The following is a 23,388-nucleotide window of genomic DNA, read 5'->3' as shown; positions in this document are numbered from 1 at the left end:
ATCATCTTTTTCTTGAATTTTTGTCACCTCAGAAATATATTTCAATCATCTTTATTTTCAATTATCCAAATAATTATATTTTTTTATATCAGTATATAGAACTTTTTTTTTTAAGAAAATAGTTTCATCTAAAAAAACCTGAAAATATTTTTGTTAATCTCAGTTGGAACCAGAAAGGAAGCATGTGTTTTCTCTTGACGTCGGATGCTGTCAAATCGATTTTTTTTCGAATTTTCGGAGAACGAATGATCCTATGAGTCTCATACTCTAGAACTATAATTCTTAAGCCTAGAACAACTCAGAACAAAAAGATCTCGGTTGGAACAAGAAAAATAGTATAAGTTTACTCTTGGTCCGATGGACTGTTTGTCAAAAAACTTTTTTTTAATTTTTCGGGCTTATAATTAAACTTATTGATTTGTGCTTTTGGAACAATGTTTGGAACAACTAGAACAATCTATTGCGTTATCGGAATGCTTTATTTTCAAAAAATGGGGTGCCAGGTCAAAAACATTTTTTTCATTTTTTGGACTTATAATTCAACTTACGGATTTGTCCTTTTGGAACAATGTTTGGAACAACTAGAACAATCTATTGCGGTATCAGAATGTTCGATTTTCGAAAAGTGGGGTGCCAGTTCAAAAAATCATTTTTTTTGTTTTATTCGAAAACCGTTTCGAATGAAGCAATATCACTTTGGAACAATGTGGTACAAAATCAGGACAATCTGGAACAACTTTCAAAATTATAAATTTCAAAAAGTGGGGTGCCAACTTCATACACTCGAGGACAAACCCATACTGGAGAGAACCCGAGCGCGCGCGCGCGCGCTTCCATCATTCCTCATTGAGTACAAAACCGAATTCTCGGTTGTACCTTGACGTGCCCGTATTTTTGGCACGTTGGATTTACGATCGCATCGAGCATAGTTTATTCGTAAAGTCTCCGTGACCGACGCGACTAGAAAGGAAGAATTTATTCGAATTCGGCGAGACGAAGCGGCAGGAGGAGGAGGGGGAGAAGGAGATATAATAGCTTACACACGCGAGACGCAAAATTAAAATATGACCGCGCCGCGTAGAAAAGCCGGAAGACAAACCGTGGAAATAATTAGTCGTGCCCATCGCGGTGGGCCATATATCGTTACTTCCATCTCCTAACGAGCGGCCCGGCCGCTGAACGTATCGTTCAACCGCACGTATCGTGCAGCCGTATTCCTTCTCTCGTCTCGTGTGCACACGCACGACGCACACACACACACACACACACATAAACACACGCACAGCTTCGTGGCTTCGTCAAAATAAGACGGAAGCGCCCTTCGCCCTTCCGAGAGGCCGTATAATTTTTTATGCAAAGTAACGGGCCATCATTCTCTCTTTTTTCTCTGCCTCCCCCCGTCCGCCCCCGTCCCTCTGCCTCTCTCTCTCTTTCTCTCCATCTCGGAAACTGTAATTTAGTAGCGGTTTGTAAAGTAGGCGAGAGGCGCGCCTGATGCGGCCGTCCGATTCGACGCAGCCGCGGCTCACGACCACGTGAAACGGTGGCCTGAAAGTGGTCCCGGCCGAGGTGATAATTACCACGTCGAGAATCGTTTCCACGGGCTTCTCTAATTGTAAACACCGAGTGCGGGGCTAACGAACGATCCAGCGCTCCGCCGGCCGTTAGATGATGCTAAAGATAACGCACGGACGTATCAATCATTTCGGGCGATTCGTTAGGAAACAGCGGCGGCGTGTCCCTCCGAGGGTGGAAGAAGTTTGCCGGAACGCGTGCGCGATTAAATGCCGATAATGTGCTACCTCCGGGAATCGACGCTCTCCCACGGAGAAAAATAATTTTGTTCTTTTAGCAAAATTGTCGTTGCTACCGCATATTCGTAGTATTTTCAGAGTTTTTACTGGGCAGAAACTATCCAATATTTATTTACTATTTTTCTTGCATAGTTTCTGATAAAAAAAACTACCCAAGAAACACTGAACAGTATTTTCAGAGTTTTTAATGGACAGAAACTGTCCAGCATTTTTTATTTATTATTTTTTCAAGCCTAGTAATTAACTAGGCCTAGTTCTAACTAGTAATTGACCATGAAAAAATAGCCAGTATTTTCTGCCAAGTTTCAAAACAGTAACTGTCTAATTAATCCTAGCCAGTAAAAACTGTCTAGTTACTAGTCAGTAATCAGTTTTTTCCTGAGATGTTTCTACTTGGGAAGGAGCATAAAGAGAAAATCCTTTGTGACGGAGAAAAATAATTTCGTTCTTTTAGCAAAATTGTCGTTGCTACTGTATATTCGTAGTGACATCAAAAAAATTTAGTTGACGTAACTAATTTTACAAATTATTCGTCATCAGAGTAGTAGTTTCATTGCCAAGATAGACAAAATTTGAGTGTATTTGTCCTAAGAATCACGTCAATCTGCTATGGATGCAAAATAATGTATCCTTAGCAAATTTATTCGCTATCAGAGCAAAACTGCAACTGCTTATATAAATCCATCGTGGTTCTTATAGTAAAATAATTTTCTTAATAATTTTACTTTAGATTCAGCAAATTATATCTAGCAAATAGTGATTAGTACTCTTAGCAAAACTTTTTGCTGTCCATATAATAACGAAAAGATTTTACTAGACCAACAGAAAATTTGCTGGGCCAGCAAATTATTTTTTTCCATGTGCGATAAGCGCAGGACGAAGTCGCGTTTTGCGAGACGGGAGTGTCAGGAGTTTGCAAAAATTTAGTCATGTTTCTTTTAATAATTAGTATAGAGAAATTAATATACTAAATTTCTTAGAACAAAGTCTCACCCGAAACGAATGCAAAGTATTTTCACTCGAAGAGACAGTGAAAATACTGTCACTGAAAATCACAAGAGCGAACATTTCAGTCAAAATATGTATAATAGAAACAACAAATTATATATATTACGAAATATAATGCGCCTTTGACTAGTGATACGTACGCTACGCACCTAATGAAGGGTTAATTGCTATGGAAAATTTTACCATGTTCCTGAGCAAAATTTACCATGTGTTTCAACAAAATAAATTCCATTAATCGTCTCCATCTGAGCTATTAGAAACATAGTAAAATTGGCAAGAATTTATATTATAAAAAAAACTATGATATTAGAGTTAATACAGCAAATGTTTCAAAGGGATACCATACTGGAACAATCTGTTGGTAAAATACTAACCTTTTTTAACAAAGTTTACGTTCCTGTAATGTCTATCTTGCTAAGGAATGTAGCAAATTTAATAGCATATTTAATAGCATATTTAATAGTACATTTAATAGCATATGCAATTTTAATAGCACGTTTAACAGCATATTTCAGTTCCTAGACTAAACAGCATGTATGAAATGAAAGGATGGTTCGTTGCGTATACAAGATGGTGAAATCGGGAAGAATTTATACATGGGAGAAGCTGTAATGTTCTCCCTATATAGTACATGCCGTGTCCACTATAATTATCGATCGCTTTTCTGTCGTTTTTTCAGGTAACCGCTTCACTCTACGTCCGCAAAATGACTCATCTTTCGAAGCGATGGAATCAACGACCCGACGAACTTCCGTAAGCCTCTAATATCTTTCACGTATCTCGGACGCTGCCTCGCGCGCGCCGTAATTGTTAATTGTTAATTGAGCGCGAGTGTCGTCGCATTTACCTTTGTATACTATGCGAAATGCCATATAATAATCGAGTCGCTCAGCGAGATATATTCGCCGCGCGCTCTCTGTCACGCGTTTTCATTAAAACACGGCGAACAAGTCCGCTCTCGCGCGCGGCGCGGCGCCGTCGATTGAAATAAATAAACGGCGAGAATCGACGAAGTTCTCGATTCGATTCGCGTGCACGACATCGGCTCGTGCAGTTTGTTATTTATTTGCACGGCCGCGCGCGGCGATGCCTCTCGTCGCCGCCGCCGCCGCCGCCGCCGTCGTCGTTGTCATCGTCGTCGTCGTCTTCTTCGTCGTAAAATGTGGCTTCCTCGGCTCGGAAATGCTAATCGTCGTCAACTCGCTGCAACCGGTACTTCGCGTTTCTGCGCTCATCCAGTAAGTCGCGGCGACCATCTGCCGCGTGATATCCTCCACAATGTAACGACATTTTACGAGCGACCGGCCGCTTTTTGCCGCGCGACGACGCGATCGCAGTTTAACCACTCGTCTGTTTTGGTTATCGAGGCGAGGCGGTGGTTAGGTCAGGTTGCAGGATGCCGGGAAAAAGGACCTGCTCGATATCCAGCGTCGCCGGTCGGTGCTCTCGAGCGCGTTCGTATAATAATCGCGATGCGTTGCGATTGTAAGTGTGTGTGTAAGTCGCGTGTAAGTCACGAAAGATCGCCGGAAACGGCGCAATCCGTCGACGACACCCACTCGATTCCCTCGCGGCTCGGACGTTTGTCCGCAATGAAATCTGAAATTTAGAGTAACGCGGTTCCCGATTCGGCAAGCGATTGTCACGATCGACGCTGGAGGCCATATTGAGTCTGTACTTTTCAGCTGAACTGTCTGAATCAGTGCACGCTGGTGCAACAGGTCAGAGTGAGACAAATGCGTTTTGTTTCACCCTAATTGATTGCGCCAGTCGACGCCAGTTCAGGCAGTTCAGCTAAAAAGAACAGACGACTATAAGTAGTTATCACTTGAAACTTGTCTCATGTGTGTGTGTAGGATACTCAGATTTTTACTCAGAGTCAGATAAGAATTTCTCAGTTGAATTATATGATATACGTGACGTTGTATTTATAATCGCGATTCAATTGACTAACTTTTATTTAACTCTGAACCCAGATTTGAGTATCTCACTTGAGAGGAATTTCAAGCAACGACTGTTAGAAATATTAAGATTGACAACTTATTTCTATGAAAGCGAAATACAGAAATGATAGGTTCGCGAAAAAAATACATAATGCAAGGACAAAATATTTCTTAAATATTCAAAATATTTCTTAATTTTTTCAGCTATACCCGACGTCAATTGAAAATGAAAGTAAATTTGATATAAATCGAAATAGACCTGTCATTTTGATTGGCAGTTCTACAGAAAAGTATCATTTTATTAAGAAAAGCGATTAGTCAGTTTATCTTTTTCCTTCCAAGTAATGGTTGTCTTCAACAAAGAATATTTTTTCAAGGACACTTTGAAAATGTATCTGTCACAAATTTGAGAAAAGCTCATCATTATAAGAAAAATATATTTTCTGCAGTAAGCAATTTAGCCAGGTTTAGGTTTTTTAATTCAATATTCTACGCTATATTCAGCAGGATTCAGAATGTATTTTCAATAACTTTGGTACTTATGATGAGATTAAGATAGATTTGCGGATATAGAAACTATTGAAATGCTTGAAACAAGTAATGTTTTAATGTAGTATGTATTTTTCTGTTGCGTGTTGCGTGTTGCGTGTAGAACATGTAAAATCTCGTGCATTTTATTGCTCGATATAACATAACAACAACAACTCGATGTAATATAACAACAAGAATATTTATAGTTTTAATAATGTTTAATAATGTTTATATATAGATATGATTCTATGATTCTATGTCTGCTAGTAAAAACTATACTTCGCATGCAACATTGAAACTCGCCGAGAACTGTCGCGAATTCTTGTCTCTTTGCGAAAAAAAGGAACAGGTGACCACTGAGTTTTTAGAAATTATGTTTCTTTCAAATAGGACCTTCGAACTATGCGAGAGAGAAACAGAAAAAGAGAAAGAGAGAGAGAGAGACGTTTAATTCTCACGAACATTATCGGTCCGCCAAAAATTACACGCACAACGAAGTTTCGGCACAATCACTTCGCTGTAGTAGTTGATTACCTTGAATGCCGAAATTGAGTTTACTGATGTATTGAAATTTTGTTATGGGTATGGGATTATATCCATATAGGTGTAGGTATTAGCCGGGCATTTAATTAGATTTTATTACGGCGAAAATTACATTTCGTCGACGTTCGCTATAATGAAATTTTATTACGGCACGTAAGTGTACTCATGCACAGGGTGTTCCGGCTGTGTCGCATTTTTTGCCAAGCTTCATGAATTCTGAAAGTTCAGAAATATCTTGTTCTCTTTACAATAAATGTATTACCGTAGATTCGATTGTCGGAATGCTTTGATTTTTTACACGTGCGAAATATATTTCTCATTAGCAAAACGCAGAATTATACACCGAAAAAATATACTTAAAGATTCATTTTTCCGTGGGACAGAGTTCATTTCTGAGGAGAAAGTTAATTTCTGTGAATAAACTTTACATTCCACGAAGAAATTTTCAAGTATTTTTCTCTCAGAATAATATCTATATACGAAAGAAAAGATACTTGAAAATTTATTCGTGGGATAAAAGTTGATTTCATAGAGACAGGAACTTTATTTCACAGAAATTATCTTTGTTTACACGTGCGAAATATATTTCTCATTAGCAAAACGCAGAATTATACACCGAAAAAATATACTTAAAGATTCATTTTTCCGTGGGACAGAGTTCATTTCTGAGGAGAAAGTTAATTTCTGTGAATAAACTTTACATTCCACGAAGAAATTTTCAAGTATTTTTCTCTCAGAATAACATCTATATACGAAAGAAAAGATACTTGAAAATTTATTCGTGGGATAAAAGTTGATTTCACAGAGACAGGAACTTTATTTCACAGAAATTATCTTTGTTTATCACAAATAAATTTTAAAGTATCTCTCAGTGCATATCACAGTGTGCTATAACGCGCAAGATTTTACACACTCGCAATCATAAGAATCGTCACGTTTAGCGCTTCGCATTCGTTAGTGAACAATGAACAGCAGACAGACAAACAGACAGGGTGGGATCTGACGACTCGCAAACAGCGGAGTAAAACAGGGTGTACGTGAGAGAGATATACAGGAAAAGGAAGAGAGAGAGAAAGAGAGAAGGGGGAGTAGAGAAAGAAAAAGAGAGAAAGAGAGAGAGTACAGAGGGAGAATGAACGCGGGAAAACACGAGAAAGAAATATGACAAGTGACGGAGATCGTGTAGGAAACATCCTTCGATAGGGATCGAGTGCTAACGAAGCCGATAGGGCAGACCCTGCTTCTTCCTGGGACAGGACAATAACCGGTGTATGTGCGTCTGTCCGTCCGTCGACCGGTGCGTCGTCCAATAGGACGCGCCTGCTGTCGGTACGGCGAGCAGGTGCGACCGTGACTTGCCTTCTCCGTGTGTGTTCCTTGTATGTATAATTACGCCTGCACGCTACATACGCGATGCGCACATACGCCGCCGCGTATGCACGTGGTCAGCGCGTATATACGTGCGTTGACGTATATATATGTGCGCTAGCCTCGTCTAGAGCGCACGTATCCCTTTGCGTCTCGTGCATGTACGGACGCGCCTAGGCTATCCGCACGATAGGCTGCGATAGGGTGCGTGTACACGAGTATACGGGGTGATCGCATTGGAATCACCCTCGGGGCTCATTTCGGCCGGCGCCACGAGAAATGGCGGCGGCGAATCGATAATTACTCCCGTAATTAATCGGTGACGTTGTCCGCGCGGAGAAAATTTTGACGCCGAAATTACTCCAGATTTTTCAAGGATTTTTCATCGAGAAGCTCACCACTATTTCGCCTGAGTGTGCGTTATTCTTCCGTTTTTGCGTGTACTATTTATATTTCGGAGACTGAAGTGTATCATTAAGGCTCCCTCCTGGTACACGACTATGTTGGATTCTGACGTCACGCACAGAAAAATATATACTGCACTTGTGTAAATGTTATATTTTTTTCTTTTACAAGTATTTTACAAGTATTTTATAAGTTTTTGTATCGGTAAATCTGCCATAAGTTCATCGTAAGTGTCAAAAAAAAGAGAGCATTATATGCTGTATTAGACTGTGCTAAAAAAATTAGAATGTCAGTTTAGTTTAGTTTAATTAGAATGTCATGGTATTACTTTATCTTTATTTGTTATTACGCTGAGAAGAAAAATATCTGAAGAATGAAAAATATTTATTATATATAATATATATTTGGTGAATATATATAACATAGCTACTTAAATCTAAATTCTTTGATTTAACAATAAGTGATAATATTCCTTTATTTAAAAAATATTTTCTATTAGTAGAAATAAATTTGTCATTAGTATCCACCGAATAAATATTGTTTTATTTTTTTACATATTTTCTATCTCTCAATATGCGATATAAAATATCATATTGCTTCACATTAGAATGTTATGGGCTGTTAAAATTAATAAAAATCAGGACGAGATTGAGATACGGGACTTCATTCTGCATATGATTACGATGATACGTGGACAAATTCTTCCCACTTACAAGAATTTACGCTATTTGCGTAGTTGGATATATTTACGCTATTTATAGCGTATGCATCCATTTATGTTCGAGCTCGGTTACTCGGACACGCGGATGGAGCATGTTCAGTATTTATAATCTATAATAACCCCATCGCGGTCGTGACGTTCTTTTATTAGCATTTTTCCTTCAATTTGTTGAGAGGCGTGTCATTCCGTGAAAACGAACGCGAAACGACGTATAAGCCTCGTGCTTTTTATTACATCCGCTAATAAACAGCAGAATAATAATTTGACCGGATGATTTGTCGGGCCGTAATTCGCCGACCAGACGATGACATATTCTCGTGTAAGCAGTTCAGACTTTCGCGTCACGTAGCGTAATCAATACTCGTTCCTCCTGGACCGGTTCAATGACGCTTCACTGAGGAAAATTATTATCAACTGTCGCGTAAGCGACCGCGCGCGCGCCCAAGCGTTTTGGCCTCGCAATGTAGACGGAGTTATTCACGGCATGCATACATTATACTTCCATGCGCGTGCTCCTTACATCTTCCAGAGACACATGTCTCCGGAAAATCTCGCGTTGGTGGCCGCAGCCGCGGCAAGTGACGAGCAAATATGTACCCTTCGAAAATTGTAGTTCTCTGTCCGATCAACGCTCCTAACAAGATTACTTAATGAGACACGAGATTGCGTTTATCGACGCTAATGGCAACTAAAAAATAAAAGATTTTATAATCACTTCTATTCGGTCGACTTATAATTTTCTCTATTTATTGCTGCGCGTATGCCATTTCTCCGCAAATTGCAATTTTGTCGTGGATTTTCCGATATTAAAAGAATGATAGTGTGACATAAATATATTTATAATGGTTCTATGGTCATTTCTATTCAAATTCTTGGTTCATAATTTCCTCTATTTATTGCTGTGCGTGTGTCACCTCTCCTCGAATCGCAATTTTTCACGGATTGTTTGATATCGAACGAATTATATTTTGACACAAATACATTTCTAATGTTTTCAATAACGTGTCAAATTCAAATGATTTATTCAGACTTGAGAATCTATCAAAGAAATCCTAATGATTATTACAATTCGATACTCCATTTAAATAGGAGAGACCGGGGCTAGTTGGCTACCGGGATAAGTTGGAAAAATTGATTACTTCTACTATTCTTTAATAAATCTCAGAATCAAGCAAGCAAGGATTTTAAAGCCATCTTTGATATGTTTAAAAATCTTGCTTAATTCTGTAACTTGTTAAAAAATAGCAGATATAATCGGCTTTGCCAACTTACCTCGATAGTCAACTAATCCCGGTCTCCCCTACATCGCGTTCTGCAAACACGAAGAGAAAATACGAGCAATCTCTCCAAATTATTTTCAAATTAAACCCATGTTCTTCTCTCTTTCTCTCTTCCCCCTCTCTCTCCCTCTCTTTTTTCCCTCTTCCCTTTTTCGTTTTTAAATCGGGCTGTCACGGCGTTGTGCTGCAGTCGCGAATTGCCGCTTCGGCGCGGGCCGACACGCGGCCATCGTAAGAGATATTGCCTCCTATATTACGCGCGGCGCGCCGCGTCTAATTAAGGTTCCGCGCACCCACACACGCGAATTCGCGTGACGCGACGCACAGACACACCCGCGGAGCCGATTTTGCTTCGCAATCCTCCCGATAAACATTCCCGCATACCCGTCCGTCTGCCCGCACCGGTGTATTCCATTTTTATTTGAGCTCCGGGAATTTTTCACGACGAATTGTATTTCAATGACGCTCTCTTTGCCGGTCGACGATATTATTCTCATACGCGCAGAGCGTCCCGTTTGAATTGCATACCTCAAATATCTCAAAGACGAGACATTAGAGAAGGAAATATCTCGAACAAAAGTTAAAGTGTAGTTTAAAGAGAAAGAGAAAATTGCGATGTTTACTTGACCGTGAAATAATCGAAGAAATTTGTGTCAAGAGAATTATATGATTCTACTGAAAAAACTAAAATTACCCCTGACTGGTCTTTTCAAAATCATTCCACGATCGAGTAACACTTCGCTTAATTTTCAATCGCGATGAAGAATATTAATACAAAATTTCGAGAGGGCCGAAAATTGTCTTTGCTATTACCAAATCAGCTTTTTTTCTATTTCTTAACTGTAATATTATTCCGATTTGAATGGAACTCAGGGAAAAGCATTTATGTTCTAAGAGGATTCATCTCGCGATTTTGTACCCACTAATTCCTCTCAAGATAAATATTAAAAGAAAACATACGAGCAGAGTATCCCTGGAGCCATATTAGTCTCTGTCTCTCCTACTTAAAGAATAAATAGTACATTAATATATTTATTAATATATTTATAAATTCATAATATATTCCTAAATATATTTAATTACTCCCGACAACTTATTCTTTCTTATTAACCGATTTAACTCTACTCCCGAAATAATGAAAAATGTACTGATTCACTCTCGACTCGTCCCGCCCCGTTCCGATCGCTTCTGCATCGACCAGCTTGTTTCGCGCCCATCCCCCTCCGCTCTCCCCCATTAGCATCCATAACCATTTCGCGCTCGTTTGCAGGGCGCGTTTACAAGCCGGGCGGACACACAGGGTCGATGTTACTCGACGACGGGCGCACGGTAGCGTCTCCGCCCAGCGGCAGAGCTAATTCTCACGCTAATTCGCGGGCTAATTTACATCGCGATTTCCGGATATGCGCTCGCATGCATCAAACCGCGCGGGCGACGTTCGACGACGTCGCACGCACACAAGCGTGTCTCGCCCGTTGCGGATCGATACCCGATACCGATGACGACACCCGGCGCGCGCGCGATCAAACACGCTTGCCGATTTGCACACACGACGGATGCGAGCGCGCAAACTGCGCGAGCCAATATTCTCTCGTCGGCATGAGTCGCGCGCTCCCGATTATTTCTCTCATTAGTGGGCCGTATAAAACGAGGCAATAATTACGTTTTGAGGGTACGCGAGGGTGCGCCAATTACTGGCGCGCGCCCGCGCGCGGATTATCTATTACGCGCCGCGTTTGACGGTATCTCAATACGCTCGTTCGAACGCGAATTGTCCTGCACCGTGATGAATTTCTCGTCGCGTGATACGCCGCCGTTAATAGTCGGCGGTTAAACGATGAATATCAAAAGCGGCTGCGAACTATGATTCCCGGTGACTACGTAACACACGTCGGACGGGCGGTCCCGTTCGGAAATGGAACGATGCGGAATTATATTCTCGTTAGTGTATCGTCTCTCGTCATCTAGTCTTCGCGCGTCCTGCGAAAGCGAGGAACTCTGGCTTACAAATTACGCGTGTTTCGCGCAATTACGTTCGACACAACACTCGTCGCGAGATCGAGAAGCGATACCAGTGGATGAGCACACCTCCACGCGGAGAAAATGTTTCACAGCTCTCCCTCATAGAGGGAGATTCTTCTCAATTTCGCCATGTCCCCTACTAGTCTGACTATCAATCGAGTTTATCTTGCCCAGGAGCAACGTACAGTACATTAACAGGGAATATTTGAAAATTTATTTGCGAAATATAAAATGTATTTCTATGAAATAAAAATTTCACTTCTGTAAAATGAAATTTATATATCTTTCTCTATGAAATAAATTTTATACTCCACAAGTCAATCTTCAAGTATCTTTTTTTCAGTGATCTTTTCTAAGGTAAATACGGAAAACTACTATACTGGCGTGTCAGCAATTGTATAAAGTACAATTTTTCTTTGTATTTTTAATACCAACATTATTATTCATCTTTTCCATACAAATTAGTAAAAAAATATTTAAAAATATAAATAAAAGATTAAAAAATAAAACACAAAAATATATTTATGTTATACAAATTTTTCATGTTTTACTTCAGTTTCTAAAATATGAAAAAGGTTTACATGAAACGAAAAGATAATACATTAATGTATTATATATTAGAATATCGACATAAGTCTCAGTTACAAGATTCTGTATTAATTTTTCTACAGAATCCTCTCCGTGCATCGTTGACTTGCAAATAGGATATCTGCTTCTGATAAGAATAGCGCAGAGGTGAGTCTTAAGCTGCGGAGGATTGCAGGCGGAATGACGCAACAACGCGAAAGAGTCGGGAAACGCAAAGCACAGATGCGTTGGGTAACGCGAGAGAAGCGCAGACGCGGCTTTTGCGTCTGTAAACAAATTATCAGACGAGAAATCCACAAACAGTAAAACGCCATCTTTATTGGAGGTCTGCGATCTATCCATTTTCTGCATGTAAAGTTGAATATTCTGCGTGAATATTCGTTATTAGGCACCTAATTAAGCCGAGAGATGTCCAGCCCATCCCGAGATGTCCATGTTGCACACGTTTCAACGTGAATATACACATGCACACGTGCGTGTGACTCATTAGCGTGCGTGGATGTTATGTGCATATACGTCTGCATTAGTAAATCCCCGCGTGTCCAGAGGGAGAGAGAGACAGAGAGAGAGAGAGAGAGAGAGAGAGGGAGGGAGGGAGAGGAGACGCATTGGTCGCGATATTGTTGTCTTCCGATTATATCGGACAATGGATCCATTTCCGGAAGTGGAACGGAAATTGTGCCTCGTAGTGCGGGTGGGAGAGACAATATGCGCACATAGACGCACACGCGGCCAGCGTGCGCGGCGTCTTTGAGGGAACGTAATTTTGGATGCCGCAGACGTCACCAAGATAGAAACCGGAAATTAGATGATCCGGCGCATCGCGATTGTTGCCGGCGCGCTGCGCCGCGACGACGACAACGACGATAACGACGACGACGGCGACGGTGACGACGACGACGACGACGACGACGACGACGACGACGGCGGCAACGAGTACGACGCCGTGAACGTTAATTCGTTCACGGCGCTGGCGGTTTGAGCCCGCGCTCTCGAGCGGAATTCGTTTGCGAATTTTCAGCGGGGTAAACGGCCGTGGGATTCTATTACCGTCCTGAAACGTACTCTTACTTAATTTCACGTGGAATTTGCGTAACTACTGTAACGGCAGACACTCTCCGCCTGCTGTAAACGATACTGTCTGCAAGGTATATCACACACAGCGCCGGATACGTTATATATAATCGCATTAAATTTTAATGATAAATTCCGAGATAGACTTTTCGCTCGGTATCTTCTCAGCGAATTAGTTTCAGCTTTACATTGTCGGGATTTATTAGATTTCTGCGGAATCACATCTAATTATGTTGCCTGGCGCAGATTGGGTCAGATTATTTCGGGTCGAGACTGAAGACAAAGCGATTTGTATTTCGACAATCGTCGGGAAAGGTCAGGCCTGAAAGTTCAGTTCCTTCCTTCACTGGTGTTGTACACCTCAGAGCACTTATGTGCCGTTTATTTCCGAAAATTCCTCGCATCTTAATTTAATATTTATCTAGAAAAGCACGTTAACGAGTCTCTTGGTGTTTTTGGCGAGAAGAGAATTGGTGTCGAATTCGCAAGTATCGTCGAAATAAAATTACCATACATTCCCACGACAAGCTGAAGGCAGTGATTCATAATTCTTTTATTTACCTCGCCTTTTGCAACGTTAAAGACCCGGCGCTGCGAACAGACAAAGTTCCACGAACGCGCGTCTATTATTAGCGTCGCGTTCATTTGCCAGCGATGCGAGATCCGTTGCAACAGATAAATTCGAGGCCCCGCTGCGATAGTGTCAAGTCGTTACGCGCATTTTTTTCCCTCTCGTCGCCTCTCCGTGTATGTACAGGCAATAGCGCCGGCATCGGGCAGTCTAATGGCAGTGCAAATAGTTTCTATTGAATCAACGGATCCCACACGCGCGAGCGCGCGCGCGCGCACGGCTATTTTGCTTAGAATTTCCTGCGTGCTTTTGTATCTCGCGCTCGAAGGCGCCTGGTAAGCGCAAATTTCCTGCCCGCTATTTGCCATTCCATTAAAGGCGACGAAGGCGTGTTCTCTTCTTTCGCCATGAAACTGTCTGCCTGTTCCTTTCGCGTGCATCGAGCGACGGAGAGAGATTCCTTTCCAGCACGAGAGACCGCGAGACGAATAATAATTATCGTGCACTTCGGGAATTTATTAATGAGGCGAATAGAAAAGCGGCGGAAATCTTCGACGGAATGTTACATTTTCATTTTTATTAATTTCCTTTTTGTTTGTAACAGAACTCGATCAGAACTCTCGACTCGAAGCTGAGGAGCACGACGCGCAGGGAACATTCGCGTTTATTAGAGAGAGGAATACAAATATATTACAAGGAGACAATGTATTACAGTTTTATTCATATAAATTCTTTTCAGTTTTACCATGTTTCTACACTCGGAGAGAATTTTATAACAAAAATTACTGTAGAATATTGTAATCAAAAAATGACTCGACATTTTCTACTAACTAGTTTTTAGTCCTTTCAATTCATATTCACAATCTTTTTATTATATTTTATTTTATTTTACTATAGACTGTTTTTACTATATTTTACTATATTACTATATTTTATTATATTTATAGAAAAAATATCTAAAAAACAAAATCTTTACTCGATGATTACGAATAATCATCCACTCCAAATCTAAATTTTTGTTGTTTGAGTATAGAATAAACAATTCATGAAAAGCAAAAGAAAAACGTGTATCTTTTCGAGTTGCACTCATCACACAACGTTCTGATGAAAAGTAGCAAAATATAACGAATCTTATCTACACGATCCGCGTACATCGCCACGTCAGTGTTCTTCTTTCAGGATTCTCATTCAACGAATCGATCTCTCCGCGATCCTCTCGTCGCTGCACATCATTCTGCTCCCACCTAGAGCCTAATTAAGAGCGCAACGAAATTGACGTGTCCTATTCCGCCCGCACGCGATTCACAATTTAATCCTCGCACCGGTAATTCGCAATAGCGCACAACTGCCGTTTTACAGACGCAAGCCGAGCCAAAGTTCGTGCGTTCAACCGAGATTGGCGAAATGTCACCGGTGGGTGCTCGTTATGGCGCTTTGCAGTGTTGAAAGTATGAGCCGAGTGAGAACGTGTGCAGTTCATTATGATTCTCTATTTCTCTCCGTTTCTATCTCTTCTATTCGCTTCTCTCTCTCTCTCTCTCTCTCTCTCTCTCTCTCTCTCTCTGCTTTTGTCTCTTATTCTTTTGTTTAACAAACCTTTTACAGCATCTGGGGCGGGAAGGGAATGTTCTGCCTGAGTTAGTAATTTCTGCCATCAGTCTTTAAATTTCAGAACTGCTCCCTTTCAATACTTACTGAATTTAGAGTTAATCATAACGAACTCAATCAATGTGACCAAGTCTTTTGTGCAAAAATTTTCTGTTTATTAATACAATAATTTAGTACAATTTATTTTTATTAGTACATTAATTTAGTACAATTATTTTCTGTTTAGTATAGGTTTCACTTAAGCGTTGTTACTATAAAAATTCCTTCCTTCTCTTTTTTCTTTTGCTCTTTACTCACTGAACACTCACTTTACTCGCTAGTTATATTTTTTGTGTCGCTTATTACTATTATCATTGACTTCCTCTATATCTATCGTTAAACATCTTCTCTTATTGTACAATACATAGCGCTAATTAGTTGCTCACAATTTCGGACTCAGAATTAATTAATCTTTCTAGCGTAATGTGTCTCATTCTTTATTCACTTATACATCGCTTTTACACATCCGGTATTGCGCTTTATACTGTATGCCATATTTCTTCAAAAATTTCTGTGCTGTAACTCTAGAGGGCATAGTCCCGGGAGTAAATAAGTACTTTTTCTTTCTCTTTTTCTCTCCATCTCTCTCAGACCAGCTGCGTCACCGTTTTAATCGGCGCGCCGTCTAATGATCGGGTACTTCCCGAGCTTCTTTTTCGCGTGGCTAATTGACTCTTCTCCGACGACGACAGCGACGATGCACATCGCAATATAAACAGGAAATTGCCCCGAGCATGCAGCTCTCGTTGGTCGCGACTGCGTTATAACGTCAAAGCGCGGGAGATACGCGGGACGCATTGAATGCAAACGGACGCGGATATTCGGTATTTCGCCGATAATTGCTATAATCGCCCGTGAGCGTGTAGTTTAGTCAGTCATTATGGATTTAATACGCAACGGCTGCCTAACGAACAGCAGTCGCGGGCGAGTTCTTCGATTTTTTAGCGTGCTACCTTCTCCGGATATAACGGGTGCGGTTCCTGATCGCTGCTTTTTATCGTTCGCGCTTTATATCGCTGTCGTGCTCGATGGACCACTGGTCAGCTGTAACGGAACGGCGAGTTCTTGTTTCGTACGTGTCCCTTTTCCCCCGCGGGGGATTTCCACGTCGCGCGATTTATTCGCGATTTTCTTACACGCGGGAGCGCGATACGTGTATCATTAGTAAGCAACAGAGACGAGGCGAAGATAAGCGAGAAAACGGACTCGTTCATGCGGCGAAAATAATCGTCTGTGGCGAGACTCAGCGTGCACGGAGAAAGAATTTTATAGCGAAAGTTGTTGCAGAATTTTGTAACGCATGGACATTCTGTCTTAATTTATCATCCCTCCACTTTGTGTGTGCTATTTATGTTTCAGAAACTGAAGTTTACTATTAAGAAATTTAATGCGTGCAGAGAATATATTGCAATTTTTCCCTTTTTATATAAATTCTTTTCAATCCTACTAGGTTTCTAATAGCGTAGAAATAGACTTGTCAGCAACGTCTGAAGAACATACAGGGAGAAAGTCCGGTTGAAGTCGCCAGGATTCTTGGTTCGTTCATATTTCACCAGAAATTTAGTTAAGCCAAACGTCCTTTTCTATATAGTAAATTTGGAAAATATTTCTAACATTTTTAATAACAACTTCTCAATTTCTGAGATGTATATATACAGTGTTCTGTAACTAACGATAGAGCCGCGGTGTGCAGGTATAACACATCAATCTGAACAAAAAAGTCCAGCATTTTTCAAACTACCATGTAAAATTTTGAGTTATTAATTAAAGAAAAGTAGTAAATAATCACACGGTAGATGGCGACGTCTGCCGTCGTGTGCTTGTATGTTAGATCAAACTGAACTGAAAAAGTTATTTACTTTGTACATAACCACACATAGATTTCTAATTATTAATTAAAAAGATGCATTATTACTTACAGTCATACATAAATCGTCTTTAATTAATAGCTAAAAATCTATGTGGTTATTTTCAAAATAGTAAAGGACTTTTTCGTTCAGTTTGGTCTAATTTACAAGCACACGGCAGTAGAGGTTCATCTGCGATATTGGGCGTGATTATTCACCAATCTTCTTTCATTAATAACTCATAATTTTACGTGATTGTTTGATGTGTTTTACCTGCGCACCGTGGCGCCATCGTCAGTTACCGGACACCCTGTATAAACAGCACATACGAAACGAAAAGACAGTCAATCACGACAGAAGATGTCGACCTATTCCCCGGTGAAAGAAAACTCTACAGTAATTTTCACTATAAAATTCTCTCCGTGCACGCGATACTTAACGAGACAAACTCCATTGACAATCTATTTCTGCGTCGTTAGAGAGTATGGCAAAATTGAAAGGAATTTATACCAAAAGAGCTAGTAAAATGTATTTCCCGTGCGACAGCTGGAAATCGCGAATTGTCGGTGGCGAGGCAACGAAAAAGGAAAGAAGAGAAAATAATAAAATCGCAGTCATACACACGGCTTATCGCGTATGGGTTTCTCTTGCGCGATGCGCGACACGGGGCGGGAGGGGCAGGACGATTAACCTCGTGGGATGCGTTCTAATCGCGAGGAATATCATTGTGGCTTTTGGCGTGACGCGTCGCGAAAATCCCGGCCGATTCGGCCGCGGACGCGACACCGGACCGGCGCTTTCGTCGCGGTCTGTACATTAATCCAGCTCCGCGTAATTATTGATTGCTTAGTGGCATGCGAGGGTCCAATAAATGTTGCCGTCTCACACACACACACACACACACACACACACACACACACACACACACACACACACCTGTGCCTCTGCCGTCCTCCCAGCCGCTCGCCCATTCACCCACCCGCCCGCACGCGCGCGCTCGCTCATATCTACCCACCCGCACACGAATTGTCGCCGAAATACGGGCTTATACGTGCAAATTCACCATTCGCCGGTCCACAACGCGCAGAACCCGATCCGACTCGATCGTTATTCGGATTTAATTGGTCGGCTCGCAGCCGCTGCGTCGCTATGCGCCTAGGACGAGGTAAATCAAAAATGAGACGGAAAACCGAGCGCAGACAGAGAAAAAGAGACAGAAGGACACACAGAGAGAGAGAGAGAGAGAGAGAGAGAGAGAGAGGGGGGGAGGGGAAGGGCGGCTAGAGAAAGAGAGAAACATAGGCAGGTCAAATCGAAGGGAAAAAGCAGAGGAGGAGAGGAAGGCACGAGGCAAGGGATATTGCGCCGAGAGAAAAATTAGCTCCGACGGCTACTAGTTTTTATTTGCCAGCGCTGTCGATACCGTCAGAGCCGATCGCCCTTGGCCGGTTTTCGGCGTCGTTATCGCTTGGGGGGATCGCACCGCGGCGGTTAGGCCGCCCCGGCAACATTAATGAAATTTAGTTCCTAAGAGAAAATTATAGTCGCTCACCACACCGCGTCCGTCGCCGCCGCCTCTGTCGTCGTCGTCGTCTCGGCTAAACAAGCGAGAGGGTGGCGGCGGGGAGGGTGGAGGCGAGCTGTGCGAAACAGCGCGAGTGCGACAAAGCGAGTCCTGCCGCCGCGCCACCGAGAGAGAACGAAATAATTTCCACCCAATTACCGACGATCCTAACGGTTTGTTTGCTCACCCAAGACCCACCCAGCTTACGTTATAATCATCCCGGGATAATTGATATCCAATTTCGTCCCGTACGCCTCGACATGCCCCGGATCCCTTCGGCATATTCCGAGGTCGGCCAACTTCGCGCTCCCGTGGATCGCGATGTAGACTCGATGATATCGGCCGTCGTGACGTCGACTTCTCCCTCCTCCTCTCCTCCCTCTCTCTCTCTCCCTTCCTCCTCCTCTCCCCGACGTAGGAAAGTAATTTTCGCCTATGCGACAATTACGCGTGTCCCGCGACGCGTGTAATTACACGCACCGAAATCGCGCGATTGAAAGCGCCACGGGACGGGGAGGGTGGAGGGCCGGGGGAGAGGGAGTGTGTGAGATACGCGTTGTATCGCGCATCACGAGCGCGGTTCGTTTAGGTTTACGTGTTGAGGAAATTTTGGCCGGAAAATAAAGTTCGGTTGGTTTCACCAAATATCTGCTGAAATACCAAAATTCCGTTCATGTTAACAAGATTCTGACAAAATTCAAACAAGATTTCTAATTAACTAGAGAAAAACTTTCAACTGTGCAACTTGAAACGTTTGTAAATTCTGGCTAATCAGCATCTTATCAAGCAATAAATTGAGGACTTAGATATTTCGAGAGCAACAAATTTAGACAATGTTTTAGTACCAAAATGAAGCTAGTGCAACATATTTCGCTCTCATAGTTTACTCTTGTACTTGCTGCACGCAGGCAGGTTCTCAGTAATTATTTATAATTTATTTCGTGAGAAACAAATTCGAGACTTGGATATTTCAAAAGCAACAAATTTTTATATCATTGCTATATACGATTTTGTTGTTATATATACTTTTCCATTAACTTGATTTTCCGTTAGCGGAATATTAAGATAAAAAAAAAAACTAATACAACAAAAAATTCTTTCTTAGGCAAATTTTAAGTAACAAATGAGCAACATATAAAAATATTAGTTAGAATTAGTTCTACTGATATTATTTCGCTAATTAATAAGACATCCTATACATACATTAATAGTTATTATTTGAAACTTGTCCCTTATGAGATACACAGATCTGAGTTTAGAGTTAGGCTTGAGTATTTTATTTAGGTCGCATGATATACGTGACATTATATTTGCAATCACGAGAATCCACTGTAAAACTCATATTTATCTCTAAACTTTTAAATACAAATATCTCACTTGAGGCAAGTAACTTGAGGCTCACTTGAGTTTCAGGTAACGACTATTAACAGTTTAATGATGTTCTAATGACGCAAATGGGTTGTCAAATTCGCCGTATTCCCTAGCAAGATAAGCTCTATATTGGCAGTCTTCTGCACTACTATGAAACACGGTGAAGTCGAAAAGAATCTCACACGAGAAAAATTACATCGTTTTCTTCGTGTAAAGACAAGACTGCATGCCGAAAGTAGCATGCGACGAAATAAATAACGAGATTAAGCAATTCGCGATAGCCTGATTCGCCGAGCGTCTCATTTCCAATCGTTTCGGACGGCACGCTAGTGAAAGTGTCCAGGAAGCTCGCGCCGGCACGGCGCAGCATCCCGATTGTGCGCTTTAACAAGGTGAGTCGGATAATAACGCGGGGCGACGAAGTGCAAACAGCGGTAATGCGCGTGGATATAAGTATATGTTTATGATACGCACTTCGTATTCACTTTATCTTCGGCGTGGGTTGCTTTGTTGTCGTGTGCAACCCGGTTGGCGAAACCGGTTGTAGCCGCGATGCATTCAATGCATCGGGAACTTTATGAGTGATTAATCCCGCGCCGCCCGCGCGAGACCACCGCCGCATTTCGCGCTCGCGGAGTTGCGTATTAATTATTGCAAATGTTACAACGACTTATTCAGGAGACGGCCGTCTCGCGGCCGGGGAATAGTTATCGAGTTGAATCTCTCGCTCGTTTCCTTTCTCTCTCTCTCCCTCCCTCCCTCTCTCTCTCTCTCTCTCTCTCTCGTTTGCTTCCCTTGCGGTTTATCGCGCTTACCTCAGATTTGGCGCGCACCTGTATAAACGACTTCGTCGAACGGAGCGCGTTTAGAATTCGAACTGGAACGAGCCCTCGGGCGCGTTATGACGGAGGCGTTACACGCACGAGACGCACTTTCTCCATTCTCGGGCGGTGCAAGGCCCGCTTAATTACAAATTGGTTCGCGGATAAGACACGTTCTCTATCGCCGATGATTTACGAGGCGATCCGCGCAGCGAGCCGGGACTCACACGGTGCGCGTCTTCGAAACGTTTTTCGCGTAGCAGCAGCAGCAGCAGCAGCACTTCCCTTTTCCGATGAGCGCATTCGAATGGAAACGCGCGTTGCGACGCGCAGCTGCAGCGCTACGCGTCGCGCGCGCGCGAGCGATCTTCGGAAATTCGATAGGCGAGAAATATGTTCCTTACGTGAGAGCGAAAAAATCCGCGAGGGATTAACTCGAGAGCCCGGGAGGTGCAGCGTTATTTATACAGTGCGCGAGATAGCAATCGGACTCTTACATCTCGACAGCAGGATATACGATCATAACCATAGTAGGAAGAACTGGTTGGATACAGAAGTTGGCGCAGGTTGCTCCACGCACATATTATAAATCTCTCCGCGAACGAAATATGTAGTAGAGAGAGACTTCAAAGACTTAATTCACAATGCATGCATACGGGGTGTCTGACAATTATCGATACACCCGTTGCGTGTAGGTAGAGAACCGAACTCGTCAAAGTGAACGCGAAACTATCATTTCGCAAATAACCGCCGCGTTAAATTTCGAGTCGTTAATTAAAGAAGAATGGTCACGCGCGATACGGTGAGTTGTGATAGCGACGTCTGCTTACACATTAGGTCAGACTGAACGAAAAAGTTTTCTACTATTCTGCAAATGAAGTAGATTTTTAGTTATTATGAAAGATTAGTGCATAATTGTGCGCGACAATGCACTAGTCTTTTTGAATTAATAATTCAAAAATTTACGTGGTTGCGAAATAGTAGGGAAATTTTGTGTTCAGTTGAATGTGATGAGTTCCACATTCACATAACATGTGTCAATGATTGTCAGATATCCTGTGTGTATATACAAAGTGTTTACGAAATACTTGGACAAACTTCTAGGCTATATTCCTCTCGTTGAAATTAAGAAAAAGGTTTATATAAATCTATAATCAAGTATGCTTGTGTGAAGTTAGAATAGAATAAAGTTTATGTTAACGTTATTATTAAATAATCATAAATAAACATTTAAATTATAACAATCGAGACCAAATCCAAAGTGGATATCAACGATAGTATTAATGTATGAGCTGGAATTGTGAGCGATGGCTTAATCGGTCTACATGTTTTGCCACAACATCTCATAGACGATAATTACAAACATGAATTTTTTAGTAAATATTTTTTCAGAATTACTGGAGGATATTCCTTTAAATGTAAGGATAAACATTTTATTTATCCACGATGGAGCATCACATTAAATTGTCAAATGAAAAATATGCTTGTACAAGTAAATGAATTGACAGAGGAGGAGTAGAGTCACATGACCTCTATGTTTTCCGGATTTATCCTTTCGCTAGATTTTTATTTACGTGGACATTTAAAATATTTAGTGCACTCCTTTCGCAATCTATCGATGACGAAGAGATGCTTCGCCCTAACGCATCACTAATACCTGTGAGACTACGCGGAATCTTCCGCAAACATTTGAAATGACTTGACAGTCCTTACTCCGCCATGTCAATGCCTGTTTTTAACCAAACAGCGGCCATTTTGAGCACTTATGAAACAATTTAAATGTTTACTTATGATTATTTAATAGTAACGTTGACATAAAATTTGTTTCGCTATAACTTCACAAACACTTAGATTTAATTAGGGTTTATATAAACTGTTTTCTTTATTTTGTCAAGAGGAATATACGCTAGAAGCTTGTCCAAGTATTTCGTAAACACCCGATATATACATATGTATACATACATATGTAACTTGACTTTTTGTGTAATACACAACGTACGGCGCGTAGAAGGGGCAGAGGGCAGCGCAGCAACGGCAGAATTTTGTTTATCGTAAATCGCAAAAAGGAGGAGCTTTCGCAGAGGCATCATTTATAGAGAAAAGACCGTTCCGGTCAAACGACTCTGCGCGTGTATGAATTCGTAATTGCGCACAATGCAATCGCGCGTAAAAATTTATACACGCGTAGGAAGGAATGGTGAAAAAGAGAAAAAAGGACAAACAAATAAAAAAATAGCGACAGAGAAAAGAAAGTAAGAGAGAAAGAGAGA

At 41.5% G+C, this 23,388-nt stretch overlaps 2 protein-coding genes across 7 annotated transcripts in view; one reads left to right on the top strand and one right to left on the bottom strand.

The window, feature by feature from the left end:
• Positions 1–23,388, bottom strand: part of LOC116841577 — a 300,634-nt gene that overhangs the window by 51,214 nt on the left and 226,032 nt on the right. The window lies entirely within an intron of this gene.
• Positions 1–23,388, top strand: part of LOC116841576 (UPF0489 protein C5orf22 homolog) — a 503,768-nt gene that overhangs the window by 286,580 nt on the left and 193,800 nt on the right. For 2 of the 4 annotated variants that reach the window (XR_004377574.1, XR_004377573.1), the window contains one exon: positions 3,502–3,575. The exons of the other annotated variants lie outside the window; for them this stretch is intronic. The gene's annotated coding sequence lies outside the window, so the exon portion shown is untranslated. The remainder of the gene's footprint in view (positions 1–3,501; positions 3,576–23,388) is intronic. 4 annotated transcript variants of the gene reach the window in all.

The sequence above is a fragment of the Odontomachus brunneus genome, unplaced genomic scaffold, assembly GCF_010583005.1.
Source record: "Odontomachus brunneus isolate Ranch 3 - 2012 unplaced genomic scaffold, Obru_v1 Obru_scaffold_016, whole genome shotgun sequence".
Taxonomy (NCBI): Eukaryota; Metazoa; Arthropoda; class Insecta; order Hymenoptera; family Formicidae; genus Odontomachus; species Odontomachus brunneus.
Note: the sequence above shows the minus strand (reverse complement) of the source record. Positions and strands in the feature narration are given on the sequence as shown.